This window comes from Passer montanus, unplaced genomic scaffold (genome assembly GCF_014805655.1).
Source record: "Passer montanus isolate IOZ18808 unplaced genomic scaffold, ASM1480565v1 scaffold33, whole genome shotgun sequence".
Lineage (NCBI taxonomy): Eukaryota > Metazoa > Chordata > Aves > Passeriformes > Passeridae > Passer > Passer montanus.
The window spans coordinates 248,429-267,092 of record NW_024368041.1 but is presented as its reverse complement, the minus strand read 5'-3'; positions in this window follow the sequence as shown (position 1 = coordinate 267,092).

The window sequence follows — 18,664 nt, the reverse complement described above, 5'->3', positions numbered from 1 at the left end:
TGATATTTAAAAAGGGGAGAAAGGAAAACTCAGAGAACTACAGACCTGTGGGCCTCACCTCTGTGCCTGGGAATATCATGGAACAGATCTTCCTAGAAGACAAGCTAAGGCACATAAAAGCCATGGAGGAAATTCAAGGCAGCTGGGATGGCTTTACTAAGGATAAATGGTGCCTGACTAATCTGGTGGCTCTCTGTGATAGAGATGACAATGGTTGACAAAGGAAATTCTAGATTATTTAAATTCTATACAGCCATTAAATACTGGTTGGATCTCTGGTCTAAGAAAGCCATGAGACACTTAGAAATAACTAAGAATAGAAATTTATAAACTTGTTACTATACACTTTATAGTTGCATAGGATTCCAAACTCTTGAATGTTTATTTGAGAGGTTCAATGCTCTAACTACTTTTTTTATCACAATCTGAAAGGAGTCATCCTGCCTGATACTCTTTGAGATATTAAGAAAGATTTATGTTCACCTGTTTTAAAACATAATATATTCCCACTTGTTATGGAAATAAGATTCTTTTGTATCATTCTAGCAAAAATATTTCCATAGAAAGTGATAATTAGGGTAAATTATATTTGAAAAATTTGACTTTCATTTCATGGGCTGAGTAATAAAAGAAGCCGTGTGACTATATCCTTACATTTGCGGTAATTTAAGATGATGATTTCAGGGCCCTCTTTTATTTCGAAACTGTCTTAGAATCTAACTCAATTGTTAAGATGAGACATTGCTGTATAATTCAAGAGGCAGAGATAATTCCAGTTTATTATCATATGGGTTCATTAGGAGCTTGTATGTGATTCTGAATATATAAAACCCAACCCATTGTAAATCCAAAGAATATATTTTTGTTATAATAAATATCCATATATATGCTATGTATTCCTAACAGCATCTAAGATGATGCTGAAAATATGAGAATATTTTATGTTGTTATAGTGTCAGTCAAAATCAAATGTCAGCTATACTAGGTACTGCTAAAAATCACAAGTTCACCAAATGAGAACCTGAGAGCTCAAACTGAAGCAGTTGCATTTCTTGTGGCAGTGAAAATATTTGACACTTTGTGGAGCAATATCACTGACTATCACATTCTTTGATAACTATGTTATGCCTTAAAAAGACTAAGTGGACTTTAAGGCTCCACTACCTTTGTTCCTAGTTATTGCAATTAATTCATCCTGAGTCTTCTTTCTTCTTTGTTTTGTGCACTGTTTGTTTGCTTATGGTGTTCTATAGCCACACATCATTTAAATTATTTGTGCCTCATGTAATTAAATTGCTAAAACTTGGGTATTTAACATATAGGCAAACATAGTTGTATTTAAGGCATTTTTATGTTTGTGTTTCTTCCTGATTTTTCTCTGTTCCTTTTCTCTCTAGTTATAAAGGAAAAAATAAGGGAATGTAAAAAAAAAAAAAAAAGAATACCTAAATGTCTTCAGAAATAAGAGAAGCTAAGAATAAGAGAGTTTTCACCAAAATAAAATATTTAAATTAATTCAGGATGTGATTTTATGTGAGAGGGAGATTAGGTTACATTTTGTACTTTGTACTCTTTGTCTTTTATCACTGCTGATTGTTTGACGTTTTGCTTTCTCTGTACCATATCAATGACGAAGTGCTGGAGACAGTAACTGCATGCAGACCTTATCCTGGAATACTCCCTGATTCAAAATGCCCTTTGAGTTCAATGGCACGCCCAAGCACCAATTCAAATATTTAGCAAGAACTCATATATTTAACTAATAAATATAATATCCCTGTTTTCTTAGAGAAAATTGGAAATGCAATATTACACCATGAATACTATCTGGAGTACCTCTGCTTTCTGTTCAAGCAGACTACTTCTGGGTAGACAAAAGCAGTACAGAATAAAGGGAAGGGAAAAGAATAGTGCTGTTCTGAGCCTCAATGGGGTTTTTGTATTATTTTTAAACTGCCTCTTGAAGTTTCATGCTGTATCAAGGAACACTTAACCTTCTTTCTTCCCCAATATAAGTTCTATTTTTTTTTCTTTTTTGTTCTCCTTTCCCTTGTAGTTTCTAACAGTATTTTAGGTTTTGGGGGGAAATATCTTGTCTAAAAGAAGCTGAGAAAGAATTTAGAAAAACTGCATTCTTATGCTTTGGCCGGTTACATTCGGACTTTTAACCATGCCTATTTAGAACAAAGAAATGGTGTTCCATTTTGTTCACCTTAAGTTCATTAGTTCTTTCTTTCATTTCGTTTGAAATGATGATATATTTCTTGACACTCTTGTGGCACTGAGTGCTGCTTCTTGTCCCTTTCTCAAACAGAATTTCTTCAGAAGCACTGTGCCTTCATCACTCCAGCAAATCCTTATTTTCTGTCACTAATAAGAAATAAGGTAGTGTAAGGATGCAGTAATTATGAGTACTCTTAAGCCATAAGGCCTTTAGATTTTCAGAGACCTTTGTCAAAGTTTATCCTTTAAAAGTGAAAAATACAACTGCTGACGATCTGCTATGAGAAAACCAAACTAGAAGGAAGCCTTGGAGATGAGTATGTCCCTGAGGAGAGATGTCACCAGATGTGGCTTTGGTACACAAGCCTTCCAAACTTCTCCTTAGAAAACAAGGAATAACAAATTCCAGAAAAACAAGCCCAACTTAAATACTTCAAAGTTATAATCCAAATGGTGATGGTAATAATACTGTATGTAATAAAAAATACATAATATTAAGTAAACCCTTCACTTCCCATAGGAAGACAGTAAGATGGAAGAATAATAGTATCTGCTTTTCTCTGTAAGCTTCACGTGGCTTTTCCAGATATGAAATGCTGTAGGCTATGTGATGGTGATGCAGGGAAGTGATGGTGGTTGGTGTTGGGTGTGGTTTGTGGTGGTAATGGTGGGTTTTTTTGATCACTTTTGGTTTGGGTTTGTTTTTTAACCTCTGGAAATAATGGAGCAATAGAGACACCTACTGGTATTTTTGCAACACTGAAAATTAATAAATCTCTTGGGAAAACACTAAAATATTTAGTGTATATTATACTATTTGCTTCCTACAATAAGTTTTGAGACTTTTAAAAAAGAACATGAATCTAGGGAATAAAAAAAATCACTGTTCACATTAAATTCATAATCTTCCAGATATGCAATATCCTCCTGAAATTCCTATTTTTTGATCAGAATATATTCATGAGTTCTTAATGAAGTTAGACTTATTTTAGATTAAGATAATATAATGCTATTATTTCTTAATGTACGATTTAAATGGCAGGTGACCAAATATATATTGAGCATAGTGTGGAATAAACTCATTATAATAACCGTAGACTCTTTTGGACACCTAATGCATTCTCCATTTTTTCCAGTTACTGACTTAACTTTTGAAACTAGCATCAAAATCCTGTACTTTCTTTTCATTCTTGGAGGAAAAAAAGCATACTTATGTAATTGCTGTCTGCTTCTATTTCCCTTTATGATGTTACTGACAGTTCTTGAGGGAAAGAGCTCAGTTTTTACAACCACAGCTTTCTGAAAGATGTGGATAAACACCATATTGAAAGAGCCTGAAAAAAATGTTAGATTTCATAAGCAACTGGTGGCTTTCATTTAACAGACAGAAGGCCGGTTTGATCACTGTTCTCATTTTTTCGTTTTATATGGTTCAAGAACAAAAACATTTTACTTTGTGATTCTTGGCTACCTGGCTTTTACTCAATTAAAACCACAAACTGATTATGTACTAATTATGATTCAGAACATTTCCCAGAGGGAGTAGAGGCACAAATCTGATCTAATATGGTGTGACAGCTGGCTGCTATTCCTTTCTTATTATTAACATCAGTTCTCAAGATGGTCTGTGCCATAGCTTGTTTTATCTGGGGAAAAAACACTGGGAAAATTTGGAGAACATGTAATATCCTCAAATTGACCACAGTCCTAATCAGGGATAGCTGGGTTTAACTAAAATTATTGCACTACATTCTCAGAGTGAAGAGAACTTGTTAAATCCTCATATTCACAACTACTTCCAAATACATGCAATTTTACAGAAAATAATTTTATAAAGAATGTTTTATTTGTGATTGTCTCCTTGTATTTGACCCTGGTGAGACTGCATCTCAGGTATTGAGTTCAGTCTTGGGCCCCTCATATTTAGGTGCTGAAGGACATCCAGAAAAGAGCAATGAAGCTGGTAAAATGTCTGGAGCACAAGTCTTACGAGGAGCAGCCAAGGGAGCTGGAATTGTTTAGGCTGGAGGAGGCTCAGGGGACACCTTATCACTCTGCATTTCCCTGAAAGGAGGTTGTGCTGGGGTGGGGGTCAGACATTTCTCTCAAGTGATAAGTGATGTGACAAGAGGAAATTGCCTCAATTTGTGCCAGGGGAGATTTAGATTTGACATTAGGAAAAAATTATGCACTGAAAAGATTGTCAAGCATTGGAAGAGGCTGCCCAGGGAATTCACCATATCTGGAGGTATTTGAAAGACATGTCAATGTGGCACACTTGGGGACATGGCTCAGTGGTAGAGTTGACAGTGCGGGTCAGTGGTTGAACTCTATGATCTCTTTTCCAGCTTAAATTATTCTAGCTGGGTCAATGGCTTGAACTCTATGATCTCTTTCCCAGCTTAAATGATTCTATTATTCTATGATAAAAATAACTGTCTAACAATTTGTGACTAGGGATTATGCTAATTTAAGTGAATCTTAATAACTTCTTCATATTCTGAAGATTTTCAGGCTTCTAAGAGGCATTGAACTCAACTAGAAATTTTACCAGTAGTCTGTTTTTTGTTGCAACTCTACCTGATTATTTATTTCAGTAAATAAATTCAGGAATTGAATTTTCATTAAGATCTCTATGAAAATTGTATATGAAAATGTATTGAGAGATAACAGAAGACATTATGTCATATGAGGTCTTTGAGTTTTTTCTACAGAAAGTGTTCTCAGCGTTAAAAATAGTGATATCCGAACAAATCAGAGATAATCTTTTCTGTGGTGAATTGATAACATGATACAGTATTTGATTAAAAATTTCGCCCTCATCTGATATGGTCCTCCTGGGTCCTAAGAAATAATCTGTGTACACATGTGTGTGTGTGTACAGTATCTGAAATAAGTGAAAGGCTGTGTTACAGCCCACCAGAGTAACTCACAGGACACAAGGTATCACATGAAGGCAAAAAAGAGATTGGTACTTCAACTGCTGAAACAGAACCAGAGACCTCTTCAGGGTAAAGACATAAAGTCTGGTGGATACTGTGTACTAGAAGAACCCTCAGGTCTGAATCATCTCCAGAAGCATCCTGATGAAGATTTATTTTGAAGGAAACTGGTTGGCTTCTATCAAAAGGAGATGAGACATAACATTATATAATATAGCCAAATAAAGGACCAAGGAGTGAACTGGGTAGCTACATAATCATGTGTGAAGATGCCATATAAATAACATGTGAGAATTTATAAATTCAGTCTCTGTATAACATGGCCAGATCAGTCTAAAACACTAGAAATTCTTCAAGTTTCCATAGAACTCTTGTTTTCACGCCTTAGCTGTTCAGCTGATGTGAGCAGGGCATTTCTTCCTGTAGTTTCCATATTATTTTCTTCAATTTTCTTGATCTTCAGTAAAGTCACTGAACATTCTTAGTAGCAATTCTCAACATACTCAAGTCTGAGTCAAGAAGTTTGTTGAACCTTTAGTAAGAAAGATAAGCTTTCAAATAGGAAAAAGGCTTTAGGGGAACAAGAAAGGGATTTTTGTATCTCCTTTTTTTCATAAACTGATTTTAACTTGGCCATCAAAGACCATCAAGCAGTTGTTGCCATAAAATGCTGCATTTCATCTTGCAATCTCTTAAGGAGTCAGTTACCCCTAAGAAAGCACCCCAGCTTTGCCCCACAGTATGCCAGTTACAGTATCTCTGAAAACTTTATGGCCCAACTTCATTCTTTTCCTTTTTATAAGTGACAAACAGCATCATCTACCTGTGGGATAGCAGCTCTGACATTGCATCTTAGCTTGTTAATTATTTCACTTCACTCTTGCATTCATCCATTAATAACAAGCATTTATTAGACAACAGAAAGTGGTAAATTTTCAAGAATTTTTTCAGACCTGAAACCTCAACTGGACAGGTGGAAGAAATATGAGTACCTGTAGAATACCAGCCATAGTCTCTGTCAAACACTGTTTAAAAACATGGTACATAATCATTGTTATTATGAATATGTATTTTGTATTTTATAGCTGTTAAGTATGTCATTGCTTTCATTGTAAGGATCAAGGACAGGTTTTACACAATACTAAACTTCATAGGTAAATATATATTTTCATATTGTTCACATTTCAGGATGTCTCACAAATATTTTGTGGTCAAAATCAATGATTCAGCTCATAGAGAACCAAATTTTGTTTTCCCATCAGGTTTCTATCTACTACAAACACATTTCTTTCTGGAAAGAGTCTGTATAATCATACAATATTGAATTTGCAGCTATTGCTGTATATATATATATATACATATATACAGATTTAATATTGGTGGCTAAAACAGAATTAAAAATAATATTGTATGAGTACCTGTAGAATACCAGCCATAGTCTCTGTCAAACACTGTTTAAAAACATGGTACATAATCATTGTTATTATGAATATGTATTTTGTATTTTATAGCTGTTAAGTATGTCATTGCTTTCATTGTAAGGATCAAGGACAGGTTTTACACAATACTAAACTTCATAGGTAAATATATATTTTCATATTGTTCACATTTCAGGATGTCTCACAAATATTTTATGGTCAAAATCAATGATTCAGCTCATAGAGAACCAAATTTTGTTTTCCCATCAGGTTTCTATCTACTACAAACACATTTCTTTCTGGAAAGAGTCTGTATAATCCTACAATATTGAATTTGCAGCTATTACATATATATATACAGTTTTAATATTGGTGGCTAAAATAGAATTAAAAATAATATTATGTTTTGTCATTATTCATCTATAATGAAATGTTAATTTCTGAAGACATTTAGATGCATTTTTACCCTGTTCTGTGAAAAAAGTATTTTCCAGGAAATTGCATATAGAATGATACCTGAAATTTTCAAAAGCAGGTAGGAATCTGACTTTTTAAAAAGCAATGTGATAAGGTCTGCAAATCCCATTAATCTAGTGTTACTGGTGTTTTATATCATATGTTCAAAATAAGAGAGAGATATAAATTTTTTTGTGTCAACTGATGCATGATATATATGAAAACATTCATACATATCATTCCATTTTCTAAGCAATGGTCTGTGAACTACCTAAGATATTAGGAGTATCTAGCAAAAATTGCCATTTCATTTAAACTCTTTTATACAACAAGGTTTTATGCATGTATTGAACGAAACACTTTAGGATAACAATAAATAAAATAGAAAAAAATTACAACTCTTCAATTAAAATTTCTTCCTACTTCCTGAGGCATTCTTAAGTTGTCATCTGTTTTGATTTGGTTTGGTCTGCATCATAAGTAACACTATGAATTTATAAATGACCTAAATCTAACATTCACATACCTAAGGTCTCTTTTCTCTATCTGGTTTCTGTGTCTCTGTGTTATCAATTTACCTGTTCGTTTCTGTTCCCTGTTTCTGTGTTCTGCTTTACCAGTAGTAGGCTGATCTGTTTTACAATTAGAAACAAGGACTTTGGGAAGAGAGGGTTACAAGGGAGTCTCTCAGATAATGAAATCTAGTCTACTTCATTGCAAGTAACCAAAAAAACAAGACTTTTATTAAGAATATTCTCCACAATACATAGGTTAGATGCTGTCACCTTTCTTGGTGCATAAAAAAACCCCTGTACCCTAGAGGCAAATGCAAGACCTACAGTAAAGCACCAGAGACCACACTAAGCTAGAGGAAGAGGGCAGAAGCTTTGTGAGCCTTAGAGCTATCATATCTCAGAGTGGAGTATGTTCACAGAAACTCCAATGTAATTTTAGGATATTAAAAATCTGTGCTACAGAAGAGGGTGAAGTGGCACCCAAATGGCAATCTGAACTGGGGATTAAAAGCTTTCTCTTTTATTTCGGAACAGCAATCCAATGAAGATAAAAAGAGTAATCAGATCAGATCTATACATGTTGTTATTAAGTGTGACTAATAACCAGTGTCTGGAGAAGAAAAAAAAATAAAAACACACAAGAATTAAAAAAAAAATTTAGTCTTAGGGTGGAAGAACTCGAGAACTCCTCCTTTTCTTCCTGGTTAATACTAACAATTACACTGACAGATATTTGAGATTCAGGATTAGTGTATAATTGAAAATATATAGTGTCTTTTTCAAACCACAGAGATATTAAAATCATTAAGTATCTGAAAATTCAAAGAAGAAACTCTTAGTTTGTTCCCCCATTTATTGAACTATAACTTCAGGAATGCCTTCCATAATTTTTTCATGAGTGTTCCTGCCATAATTTAGTGACCACATAAATTTGTTTCTTTCAGACTGCTTTCACAGTTAAAAATTGCTTTTTAAATTCTGCAACTTACTCTTCCAAAAATAGAACAAATTGTAATAACTACAGCTTCTGAAGCTTTAGAGAATACTGTAACTCTTATCAAGACCAAAGTATAAAAGCCCTTGATTTCTTATCTAACATTTTGCTATTATATGTCCCAGAGACATAGGAACCCATACAGAATTTGAAAAAGGATGCTGCCAGTCAAGGAAATGAACACTGTGTTTTAAATGGCATGTATAGAATCTCTTTCAGAACTACTGGACGCATTGGATGTGTTGATTTAGAGGCCAGACATTTTTTTAAATTTAATTTTATTTTTTGCTTCAGTAAAATGAAGGTGATTATTTCAAAGCCACTAATAGTAATAACAAGAGACTAACTGGTATTTAACTTCCTTAATTTAAATTAAATATCTATTTGTCCCTCAGCTTCCTTTACACGTGGCTTCACATATACAAATAATGTCAAACAGAGGCACACAATCAAGTAGAAGCACCTGAAGCCTGGAACATTTGATGATGCAGGTAATTATGACAATTAAAAATAAAGACACAGCTGTCACTTGAAGAATGTCTTGAATTTTTGAGACTTCTCCTATGTAGCTCATGTAGCCTCACAAACTTACCATATGGTTACCTCTTGGGGCATGTCTACACTAATTGGTTTATCTAAAACTGAGATGCATTGAAGCAAAAGCTGCAGTGTAACTGCTCTGATGCAATTGCATCTGAGATAACTGCCAAACCATGCTACTTCTCAAATTATTACTTCTACATGAGGGAAATTTATCTCAAAGCATGTGCTCAATGATGGTGCATACATTTGTTATGTTTTTTGAACTGATGCCTTGTCCTGTGTACTGTGTGGTTTTTGCTGCAGAAAAGGAAGAATACTCCAATTACACTACTCTTTTAGATAGAAATCATATTACCATTTTTATTCATGCCATAGGCCTAAAACTTCATAAATCAGAAGATTTCCTTATAGAGGCTTAGAGGAGCACGTACGACAGCTGAGGAATACAACAAAATTTTCAGGAAATGTGTTTTTTAGAAGAACATGGAGTGAGGGAGTAAGGTTTTCTTTCTCTTTATTTAGAATTCTCTACCACGTGTGCTGCAGCCTTGCACTTAGTATCTGATTAACAGATAGATTTGAGTAATGAACAAACCAGCAGCTGTGGGGTGACAGTGCAGGGTACTTTCAGGAGATTATTATCTAGCAGGCAGCAAGGCAGTGGCCAGAATTAGTGCTCAGTGCAATAAATGTTAAAAGAAAACTGAGGACTTTGCAGAAAACTGAAGATTTTGCTGAAATCTGGGAGGCAGAGACCAAACAATGTGACTATCCAGAGAGCAGCTTGCCTGTATGTGACATCCCCTGAGGGCAAATTATCTTCTACGTTTTTTACTCCACTGAAGAGTGAATATTTTGTCTATAGGAAGGTACATTAGTATGCTGTACCTGTCTTCATGACTTTTAAAATTTAGAAAAGAGCATATCAACAAATTTTTCACGGAGGTCAGTTGATCTTCAGAATTTGTTTCTCATCATCACTGAGGGACCTTATGTAGGTTTAGAGAGATCTCAAGTCTATGTGAAGGGTGGTTGTGCATTTCACATGAAACATTCTTTTATCATAGGAGGAATCAAGGCTTCCATCAGGAAAAGAATATAACTTCTTTGCCTTTCAATAAAAAAAAAAATCAAAACAATACAGCCCAAGACTAAAATCAACAAATGTAAATAAATCAAGTTGTAATTATTAATATTTTTCCAAGTAAGATGTTAACACAAAAAGTCAGTCGTCTCAGAGATTTTAGAAGAATGATAAACGTTTTTCCAGGTGCAGGTAGGTTTCATGTTAGTGCTAAGGAGGAAACACAGTACTTTATCCAGTTAAATTTCTGTAAGAAAAAAAAACAGAATTGAATAGGTCAGAAGCTGGAGTTACAGAATCACTTCCCTAAATAAGCGGAGGATTAAAGCAGCAGTGAAATAAACAGGCAGTCTGTGTTGTCTGACATAAGTTAGAAGAGCTAAAACATGTATGTTTCCCCTTGTAAAATGTTTGTCATGTAGTGCTCTGGAGACCAAAGCCTGATTCCATTCTGTTGGACTCACATGAATAGTATAGGAAGAATTGAAATAGTATAGGAAGAAAAGAAAAGAAAAGAAAAGAAAAGAAAAGAAAAGAAAAGAAAAGAAAAGAAAAGAAAAGAAAAGAAAAGAAAAGAAAAGAAAAGGCAGATGATGGATAAAAACATTGAACATACATTTCAGGTATACTTGTTTTTCATAATCCTGTTCATGAGCTTTGTGCTCTTATCCTGATCAATCTTGCATCTGCCAGTTAGGATGTGTCTAATTAAAATGAAGTCCTATTCTGTCAGATGCAGGGTAAGATTTAATTCCAATCTTATTATTGGAATACATATCTGTGTCCCACAAAATGAAAAGGTAAAGATATCTCCAGAGGGTTATTTTGACAGGGACACAACCATCAGTTTGGAAGCTAGTGAAAGACAGTTTCAGCCTGTTATTTAAGAATGTTTGGTAACATTTGCAAAATTTGAAATTCCATTTTTCATTCCCTTTGTACTGTATTGAAGATTTTTCAATGACATGATAGTAATTTCATAATGAGACAGAGACATGTATGAAGGGCAGCAATAAGCTCAATATAGTGTACGTGCTTTTGGTTTTCCTGCGTGTTTATTCTGTAGATAATGCTCATGTTCATTTCATAGCAAGATTGTAAATAACATTGATAAGGGATTATGGATAATGACCTTGAATATTTATTGTTTTTTTTAATTTATATTTTTGTTGATTTTGAAAGACCTAATATTTTAGTAGGAAATCACTAAATTTTCTCTAGCTTTTTGAATTTATAACTATTTCTACCAAAATTTATCACTTACTTTGTTAAACAGCTATGCTAAAGAGTCTGCTTTACTACTGTTTCACATCCAAAAAAATATTCTACATTCAAACTTGTGTGTTTTTCTGTGTCTGCCTTGCTTATATCTTCAGACTGATAAGACTGAAATAATAATACTGAATTTTGAATTTGACAAATGAAATGAGGAAGCTCACCACAACTGGAAAAAGACAGTAATGTGTTCAGATATGTTCTAGATGTATCCTCATAGTTGGTGATAACTGAGCTGACAACTGATAACTTTTCTCAGGTATAAAGCAATGCAAGTGTGATGTTAGAATCCAAGAGTGACGAAGGAATTCAGTTTTAAATTGAAAAACATCTTTTGAGAGAAATTCCATTATATGCACTTTATTTTAGTATAATCTGCTGCTGATAAAGGGCATTTTGCTGTCTTCTACCTACTGCTGTTTGCTAATTTTAATTGCCACCCCTGCAACTATTTAAAGGGCATGACATCTGGAGAGTTAGTCTGGCCTGTTTTGAAAGTCATAAATTAAAACTGATTTTCTGTTGAATTAAGAAGCTTAGTACCAGAGAGTATGCAGCATTGGAAGGGAACTCTGAGTATAGAGTGCAGCTTCTGTCTTGTTTCGCTCACCCATTCTTGTTTGATCCAACACAAGTGAGAGGGTTGAGATGTGCAATCTAATTATGAATCAGGAGCAGTTTGCATCTTTTGAAAAATTTATTCAGCTCTCCATAAAATTTTCCTGGATCGTATTTGGGCTGGAGATGAAAATACAGAATAGAATAGAATAGAATAGAATAGACCCAGTTGGAAGGGACGTTCAGTTGGATGATCTAATCCAACTGCCTGACTGATTTTAAAAAAAGTTAAGGCATATTACCAACAGTATTGTCCAAATGATTCTTAACCACTGACTAGTTTGGGACTTTGACTGACCACTTCTAAGGAAAAACTGTTCACTTCAAATTGAGGCAGCACCAACACCAAATCACCCCTTTAGCCCAGGTGGTCATGCTGTGTTTGATACACTCCAAGATGCAGTTTATCCTCTGGGCTGCCAGGGCATACTGCTGACTTCTGTTGAGCCTGCTACCCTGGATCCAGCACTGCCAGGTCCCTGTCTTCAGGGCTGCTCCCCAGTCAAAGTCCCAGTTTATACTTGTGTCCCGTATTACTTCCTCCTAATTTCAGAATCTACCATCCTGTCAAATATCATGGATCATAGCTCAGTGCTCCATTAATCACAGCTCAGTGCTCCATTAATCATAGCTCAGTACTCCAAACTATCTAGACCCTTCAAATGCTCTTGTCCCTCAAGATGGAGAATAGCACCTCCCAGTGTAGCATTATCAGCAAAATTGTTAATGGTGCCTTCCCTGCCTAAGCCCTGTTGTTCAGTTGCTTTTTCACCAAGTGTACCACATACCAGCTCATCCTGTACTGGACAACTGACTAGAAGAATGCTGTCAGAGATAATAATAAAAAGCCTTAGTAAAATCCAGAAAAAACACACACAGTGCTATGTCCAAGTGTTACCTTAGAAAAATATCAAGTAGAGCTCCAACTGTTTTAGACCACATCTTGCTAATAACATATTTATTGCAGTGAACATTCTATGTGTGGAGATGAGGTTTTACTCAATTTTTTTAGAAGGTTGATTTATTATTTTATTATATATATTATACTAAAATATTATATAAAAACTATAAAAGAACAGAGATAAAAGAATGATCAGAAGGTTATAAAGAACAAGAACAGAGTAGAATGCATAATGAAATCCTGTGACTGCTCACAGCCTCGGCACAGGTGGCTGTGATTGGTCATCAACTGAAACCAATCCACATGGACCAATGGAAGATGCACCTGTTGCATTACACAGCAGCAGATAGTTATTGTTTACATTTCTGTCCTGAGGCCCTCAGATCCTCAGGAGGGGAAAAATCCTGAGGATTTTTCATAAAATTTCATAACAAAGGATTTTTCATAAAATTTCATAGTGACACATATTTAACAAAACCCTTGCTATCTGGTGTAACACTGGTCAGTCTCGACCCTTAGATTGGCTTTTCATGTCTTCTTCCTGCATAAATGAATCACAACTCTGTACTCTTCCTAAGAAGCCTTGCTTTTCATCCCTTGCTTCCCAAGATCATACATTTTCTTCTTTCCCTTGAGCTTCAAGAGGCCTTTCCTGGCTGTCAAGCTGGTCTTGAGCTGTGCTTTTTTGACTTATGACAAAATGGAATTGACTGCTGTTGTGCTTCTAAAAGGGGTTCTTAAAAACTGACCAGCATTTGTGGACTCCTGAGACCTCAAATACATACTCTTGGGATGCTCTGTTAAATAGCTTCCTGAATAGCACCAGCTTAATCTTTGCTCTACTGAAGTTCAGAGTAGCAACTCTGCTGTCCTGGAAGTGAATGGAAATTTCCTATTTTGGCAGACAGAATGAATCTTTTGGCCAAAATTAACCATATAAGAATAGAAGGAGTAGTAAGCAAAATCAGTAAGAATGTCTTCAGTTGTATGTCAGATGTTATGGCAAAATGATTATTCCATTTTTTAAAAATGGACACATACTTTTGTCTGGCAATAAAATGACTCTAAAATGAACTGACAACAGTCCCAGGCTGCCCTTTGTCTTCTTAGGATTTGGTACTCTCTTGCTAATCAGCAGCAAGAGGAAGCTCTATGCATTTCATAATTATGAGATATTTCTCTTACTTTTACTATGTATTTCTTATTATTTGTCCATATAGTCTTCTGAAAAAAAAAGTGAGACATGATAGGCAACTGAAAATAAACACTCAAGGAGTCATAGGAGCCAAATTAAAGTTCTGCAAAGACCAAGAAGTAAAGATCTTTATGGAGCAGAAATTTTGATGGGAACATGCAACACCAGCAGGTAAGAACTGTCATTGCACACATTCTTCTGATCAAGGATGGCTTTTTTTTACTTGTGTGTATATTAGCGTCCAGTGAATTTAAAACTGTAAAGTTTAATATCTGAATGCTACAATTCATTGAACAGTATGACAATGATTAACACCACTTTATTAGTGGGATCTCACTTGTATATTACCACTATGATAATATGTTCCAAAATTCCCGCTCACCAAGAAAATAAAAGTAAAATAATTTTGGCAAGAAAAATGCAAGCTATCTATTGTATCTAAAAGGATCTAAAACAATTTTGCACAAACAGGGTCAGAAAACTATATTTGAAATAGTATCCATTGAGAAAATTCTTACTAAAGCACCTAAAATATTATTTTATACACAAATATTATATAAATAAAATATTATATAAATATTTATGCTAAATATTATTTTATATACAAATTTTATCCAAATCGTAACTTAATTACTACTAAGAAAAACAAAGTGAACCAGAATAATTCTAATTTTAGCTGGATCTCTCACCTTAAGATTTGTGTTGCTGTTTTCTTAAATGCAAGAGAATGAAATTGAATAATAGAGTACAGACCAAAATAAGAGTTCATCTTTCTTTAAATTTATGCTGCAGGGTTTTGTTCCACCCCATGTAGCCTACCAAAAACTCAGTGAGCAGTAACATTTAACCTTTAAAATAAATTATCATTGAATTATATTAATATCAAAAATGCCTTTTATGTGCAAGCAAGGTGCTTGGAATTCAGATTTTAAAAACCAGTGGAAGCACAAAAGAAAATTAAGAAGTAATCTATAACCATAGTTACTTTGCAAATTAAGTAAAATGACACAAAACTTGGCAATATTGAGTGTATGATATTTTCCCCATTAAAAAAAATATGCTGATGTACTATACCTAATAAAATTAGAATACAAATCTTATAAGTTTCAATGTAGATTGTTTAAAATAGCGAATTGCTTAAAAATATTTTTTGTTGGTGAAGCATATCCTCAGATTAAGTTTTAGAGTCTTTACGTTCTTCTTTGTTTTCACTTGAATAGCCTGCACTTTGGGAAAAATGTTCTGGCCACACTGAAGGCAACGTGAGCTTTTGGAAAGCAACGGGAGTTCCTACCCTACAGCTCCGTAATGAGTTCAGTGCAGCTGAAACTCTGCATCTCCCTGAGATTCAGTCAGGTCAGTGGCACTTCAGGTCAATGCAATGGACTACTAGCACAAAGGATATTTCAAGATAATTCCCAAAACAACATTCCTGCAGAGAAACTCAGATATACTTAACTTTAATGCTGACTTCAACAGGACAAAGAATATTTATAAGCTTGCATGACTTTGCTTGAGGTTCAGGAGAGAAAATAGAGCATCTATAACAAACTCTAGTTTTTCCAATATATAATTTAAGATAAACATTTCTTGAGGTAAGGGAATATATTTTCAATGACTCTCTAGTGTTTTATTAGTTATTTAGGATGACCACACAAACACATATTTAGTTAATATATGATTAAGATAAAAATTATTTGCAGCAGTATAAAGTCTTGAATTCCTGATTGTGATGTCTCACACTACCACTCCCACATGAAAAAGAAAAATAATAAAGAAAATCTAACCAAAAAATAAACAAACCCCCAATCACCTGATACTTCAAAATGCTTAGTTTTGGATTAAGATGAAAAGCTAAAAATTGTACTCACTGCTGTGTTATATTTCAAGTTAACTTAAAAGGAGCAATTTTTTCACATTAAACTTCAGTAATTTCTGTAAAACCTGACCATATAAGAGATTAATGTGTTACAGAACTGTAGTATGAAATATAACCATAGCACTGTCTTTCATGTTTCATTTTAGTGCATTTAGCACCCTGGCATAGTCATTAGTGCTTTTGCATGGAATGTCATCATATATGTTCTGGTATAATGAGTGTGTCTTGCCCAAACATGATGAGGTAATATCACAGCTAATGATGCTTAGTATAACACTTATTTTTGGCTTCCAAGTGTTAAAATTTTCATCTCTTTCAGCTCCCTCTACAGTCAGCAGAGATATTGTCAGCTCCAGATAGTGATACAGTATGTCTGTTCTCATTCCCTGCCTGCACTTGTCTTCTGAAGTTAGTTGGTGTGAAGCCATTCCCTCATCTCTGAGTGGCAGCTTATCTGGGAAAAAAGAGCTATTGTAGGTCTAACTTGTATTTAATATATCAAATAAGCAAAATAATTTTTAAAAGATGGATCATGTTTTTATTTCTGTTTTTAATTTACTAAATCGATATTTGTTTGTGTGTTTGTTTTCTTGTAACAGCTAATTTGACCACAAAGATACACATGAACAATTCTGGTTCAGGTCTACCAGGAAAGTTTAAGGGTTTTTTTGTTTGTTTGGTTGGTTGGTTGGTTCTTTTTGTTTTTGTTTTTTAATTTCTCTTTCAGCGCTGTCATTACTCTACTGGTTTCTATGCTTAGAAGGAAAAAAAAAAAGTTATTGTGAGAAGCTTTGTTTTTCGGGCTGAGTTTCACATGAGAAATTTCACTGTAAGCCAAAACCAATGCCTACTCAGTGAGCTGTACAGGTGTCAGGAAAGTCAACAAGACTGTTTTGTCAAATTTTGAGGTTTTTTAAGACAGCAATTCCAATACAGTTAACATCCCTGGTACTATCAATATAGTAGTCTTTGCAGACCTGGAGGCATCTACTAAGAAAAATTTAGTACTGGGGCATTGTTTTTGGATGTTTGAGCACGGCACTTATCGCAGTATGTCTCTGGTCTAAAGAAATCCATGAGATGTGCATCAGTAAACTATCATTTCTTGTCATGGTCTGAGAGCATGGCCCTTGCAACTTTATTTACACAAGCCTGATCTTGGAATGGGAAAAAAAACTATCACACAGAAGGAAGACCAGGTTAAAGCACAATGTTTTAAATGGCAAAATCACTTTTCTTCAGTAAGGCTTTGGTTTGTATTTAACAACTGATTGTAAAATTGGTACTTTGTTGTAATCTTGCTAGTAAAAAAGACAGAGCTAGAATATACCCAAACCCTGACAAAATATACCTTTATATTTTAAATACAGAAAATCCTGTAGAAAAATTTAAACTTCAGAAAAATTTAAGTATTTTTAAAAAGGTATAATGAGTTAAATACATGCGTTCAGAAATGGAATTATTTTAGGACACAGATTTTAAAAAAGGAATGTAGAATTTAAACATACATAAGCCTATACATGCACTTATATTCATAAGAGAGTGATACTGGAGAAACCAGTTGATAATTTTGTCCTTTAGGCTCAAGATACATTGACACTTATGCAAATAAAACTTCATTCATTAAAGTTGGATTTACTCCCAATTTATATTTGTGCTAGTGAAAAGAGAATCAGACCCATTGATTTTGTGACAAACTGCTACTATTAATGGTTTTTTAAAGGTGTCCTGCTTTTAAATGAATGTAAGGGTTGATTGCTTTCATACTGCATACTTACTGCTTCCTTCTGTCCTTGACCTTTATCTGAGAGACAAAATTTCAGGATGACTTGGCAAGAGACATCTCAGAAAAACTTGCACCTGGTATTCTGCAATTTTCCTTTGATTTATATTTCACAGGGGAAAAAAATTAAAAGGGAACAAAAACCCAAAAGAGAGTAGAATAATGATATTATCATTTATATTTATATATGTATATGTATGTTCAATCAGCTTCAATACATGTACACATAAAAATGACAAAAATGGAGAAATGGGAAGTGCTTAATTAATTCAATGAAACTTGTTTTATTTGATGCATCAATTTCCTCAGAGGTTTATAAATCTCTGTCATTGCACTGGTTTTTAAAAAAACCAAAAAGATAAAAAGCTTACTCTCTTGTCTAATTTGCACAATAATCATTATATATTTAAACAGTATCAACAAGGGAAGATGGTTTTCAAAGTCCACTAGTGGTTTTATATCTGTACATTTTGAATTTGTGATCTCATATTGGGTCTTACAGTGTTATGACAATCTGGAATTTTTCAGGAGATTCACAAGAAGAATCAGAAAGTGTACAGCGTCCATGCAATGCAAAACCTCTTACTGTTAGGAAAAATTAAGGATTCAAGTTTCAGGATTGTCAGCCTGTGACAATATGCAAGTCACCACTCATCTGCAAGTCTGTCCATCTCTCTCCAAGATTTCTGATCACCTACCTCCCCTGTACTTAGGAAAGCTGTTTGTTCCTCTATTCAATTGGCTTCAACGTCTAGGAATGAATTTCCATTAATTTCACAGTCTTGTTTTTTTAAAACTTGCCCCTAAAAGTCAGGAGCAAATGTTCCTTAAAGTCCCT